Source organism: Setaria viridis, chromosome 7 (genome assembly GCF_005286985.2).
Source record: "Setaria viridis chromosome 7, Setaria_viridis_v4.0, whole genome shotgun sequence".
In the NCBI taxonomy this organism is placed as follows: Eukaryota; Viridiplantae; Streptophyta; class Magnoliopsida; order Poales; family Poaceae; genus Setaria; species Setaria viridis.
The window spans coordinates 34,107,851-34,111,912 of NC_048269.2; the positions used below are offsets into that span (position 1 = coordinate 34,107,851).

The 4,062-nt window shown below is 43.6% G+C and overlaps 1 non-coding gene across 1 annotated transcript; it reads left to right on the forward strand.

Moving 5' to 3' along the window:
- Positions 1–1,800: 1,800 nt before the first annotated feature.
- Positions 1,801–1,874, forward strand: TRNAV-CAC (transfer RNA valine (anticodon CAC)). Its single transcript has one exon. It is a non-coding gene; the product is annotated as a tRNA-Val (tRNA).
- Positions 1,875–4,062: the final 2,188 nt, after the last annotated feature.

Sequence of the window (4,062 nt, forward strand, 5' to 3'; positions counted from 1 at the left end):
CTCTGGTCTCTGCCGAGGGAAGGGAAAAGGCTCCGCTTTGCTTCGTTTCATTTCCTTTTCAGTTTTCCCTGTCCTACTCAGTTCAAACCGACCAATCCCTCGGTTAATTCGCCATGATTTCGTTCTCAAGTAAAGTGACCTGAAAAGAAAATGCCACCATGCCTGTCCGTCCAAATGGCAGCTCCTAGAAATGCCATGTTCTACTATTTTTCAAAAACAGAATTCATGAGACAATTACTGTCTTTTAAGCGATCCAAGCATCCAACGATAACACTGGAGTAATATGTTTGTCATTCTGGAAATTAAAAACAGGCCCTAGCTTATCATTTTTGGGATAGATGTGTTAGTTTCATACCTCTTTAGTAAGGTTCAGCTTTGAATTCATTGTTAGTACTAACAATCAGGTTGCCTAACATTTAGTGTATGTACTTGCCTCCTAAAAAGTACGATGGGAACCCAAATAAAAATCAATTGAAAGTAGCAGAGTACATCCTAAGAACCAAATTGCATGGTACCGTGCACCCTCTGTTAGTTTCAACAAAAAAGAAGTTTCCTAAAGAAAAGAAACAATTATAATGCCTAGGAGAAAAATGGCAAAAAGGTCATCATATGTCCCATACGATGAGCCGATCAAGGAATGCTACTAAACTGGAAATGCGAAATGGATTGTGATGCATGGTCAGTGTGCATACGATTCGGATCAGAAATTAGAATTAATGCACGCTAAGTACGTTGATGCCAGCCAATATTCACATGGCCCTCCTACCAATGATATGGTCTTGATGCAACCTTTTTCCAGATCACAAGCTACCCCATCTCAATCAGATGAACATGACATGCAAGTTATTAATCCAGGTTTATATATATCATATGCAGCATCGAGAGAAACGAAGAGGTTGCTTGCCTTTTGTCTAAACGAGTGTGAAGTGTAGAGCACTTTGCTCCATGTTATACGTACAGTGCTATTGTAGTAGTAAAAAGCTTGCATCTGACTATACTTTTGGTCCAAAAGGAGCTAAACAGGTTGACCAAAGTTAAATTATGCATGGATACCAGCTTTAATCAGACGGCAAAGCTGTATTTGTAATAAGGCAACGCAATTTGAGTCAGGCACGCATACAAGTTGAGAGAATAATATGATTTTATTTGTTGCCTGTGCTTGAGAGAACCCTGAGGGCTGAGGCTAATCACTTGACATTTTTAGCTTTTGCGTCCGAGTTCTTGTGCAATTAATTAGACAGCTGATCAATTGCTCACTCCTGATATTGACCCGTCGCCTGAATTAGCTCTGACGCCTGGCGCTGATGCTTACAAGAACTTTATGATCGTCAGAGAATCTTCTTGGGCTCTTAATTAAATTATTGATTATAAGAACAACTAATATTTTAGTTTGTCGGTGGTGGTACGTACCTTCAGTTGACGTTTGCTTACAAGCTAATAATGTCACGTGATTTGGGCTTCCCTCCCCCTCACTCCTCAGCAGAAAAAGTGAAGAAGCATCAAGCATTTTTTTTTACTTTACAGATTGGGAGTGTTCCTGTGGAGATTTCTGGTAAATGTTCAAGAGTTTGTGTTGTGCACTAGCCAGGACCTGTTTGTACAGCTTGTTTTGAGTTAGAGGTCATACTAGCTGTTCTGAGGAGAGCTCTTAACTTGTTACTGCATCTTGTTCTGAAGCAGATGATGATTTGGATTATGGTTCACATAAAAGCTGAAATTTCACATCATGTGCATGTTATTTCAGGTTTGATCATTATATTAGCTTTCATTATTGTTAATGTACAGTCCACCCATCAGATTGTCTGGGTGGTGTAGTTGGTTATCACGTTAGTCTCACACACTAAAGGTCCCCAGTTCGAACCTGGGCTCAGACAAATGCTTTTTTTTGTTCCTTTCCCTGCTGAAAGAGCTCTGTGTTGAAGAGGAAGACAGAAATTGAGACAGCTGCATAAGGTACGAAATGGAACTCCTCGCTGGAACTTTTCTTTTAGGTCCCTTCATTTTGTAGGTCCCGTTAGGATCCCTTCATTTTAAAGGAATTGGAATCTACTTAATGGAGTAGGCTAATTTATCTTGGAATATGCCATTCCACAACTTTTCAAAGTTTAGATATAAGCATATCTTAAATTCATGGGGTGGGAGATGGAAATTGATTCTATAGATTATGGTTATTAGAATGGAATTCAATTCTTATAGCACACTCTTGGTCTCGCTTCCCTATAGTAAAAGTGCAGTATATAAGTTTCTCTCCCATATTACCAACAATAATATACAACTATATTCCGCATACAATTATATTAGCTTAATTAATTTATGTCTAAATTATGATTATTAGAATGGAATTCAATTCCAATGATTGCCTTATGGATACGATGCATTGGTGCTCTTCTGCTCACACAAGGAGACGAATATATTTACTTGCCCTTCGGCTTTCATGCCTTTAATTGCTCGGGCTGTTGTGTAGATACTCTCACTCAGCATCGACCCTGTGTTCATTAATCAGAGCAGAGTGTGGTATACTGGTATGATTCAATTCAGCGGCTGGTGATTTTGTGCATCCAAAATTCTTGCGCACGGGTCCTAACAAGTGGACCCGCCCAACCATGCCAAACGGGTTAAGGCATGAAGACGCGTGGAGCACATGTCAGGAGACCGAGCGAATCAATTCATCCCGGATATCACGGGATACTTGTTGTAAACCGATTCAGATTGCTTTCCATATAACAACCGGATTAGATCCTATCTAATTATAACCCTAGATCGTCGGCCTATACAAGACGGCCAGGGGCGCTCCCGAGGGTGACTGATTCCACCTCGTTAAATCTTCGCATCTGCGATCACCAATACAATCCACCAGAATACAGGACGTAGGGTATTACTCTCCGGAGGTCCGAAGCTGTCTAAACCCTACGCCCCTATGTTACCATTCGAGTTCTTGGTCTTACGATCTCCCCCGCCTACAAATATACCACCTAGGTAACCCCCTGGTGGACTGCCGGTCACTAAATCCGACAGTTGTCTCGCTAGGTAGGGGTGTCGTGAGATCCTCCCCAACGAGCTCGATAGCATCCTGCCCTGGCATCATCTTCCCCGAGAGCATGAAGGACTTCCTCGCCAACCCGATCTAGCTCCACTTTAGGAGCATGCTGATTATCGTACATACATCTATGGGCCCACCAGAAGATTTGGACAATGGCTGGACACCGAGACGCATCTGACATGGAGACGCAGGACGGCGAGGTCTGTATGGAAAGGCAGAAACTAGTCGAGGATTAGAAAAGTACTCGTTGTAATAAGAGTAGAACTACTCTAGTCGTATCCGACTAATATTTCTGTAACCAACCAACCCGTAACCCTGCCTCCAGCAATATAAGGTGAGGCAGGGACCCCGTCTAAAGTAATTCAATCCAACCAACACATAGGACGTAGAGTATTACACAATCTAGCGATCCGAACCTGTCTAAATCATGTGTCTGCACTTACCTTCGAGTTCCTGATCTCGACGAGCCCCACTAACCAAAACACTACCTCGGACACCCCCCTTGGTAGGTCGCCGAGTCTAAACACCGACACTGGTGAACTCCGACTCTACCGCCTCCATCATTGACTCGGTCTCCACCACCACCTCAGCATCCGTCGGATCTGCGTCGACGGAGCAAGACCTTCACCCGAGGACCATCACGCTGCTTACCCTGCAGGTCGGCGATCTCTCTCTCAGAGAGGATCCCGCACATCCTCGTGGCAACCTACCCACCCACACCCTCCGATCTAATCGCGGGGCTAGATTGCATCAGCAACACCATTGCTGAGTGCATCAACCTCTTCGAGGTGGCACTACACCCTGGAAGGTCGGCGCAGGGCTCTCCCCGCTCCCCTTTTAGCATTAAGAACTCAGTTGCCGTGTTTTTCGAAGAACTCATGCAGTATTTCATGCAGTATTTCCAGATTCAATCTGATGACCTATCCGAACCCACCTAGTTTCCGAACTGCGATGAGTTACATGTCCCTCACTTTGCCCTAACCCTAAACCCTTACGGTAAGGGCAAGAAATGGAATCTCTAC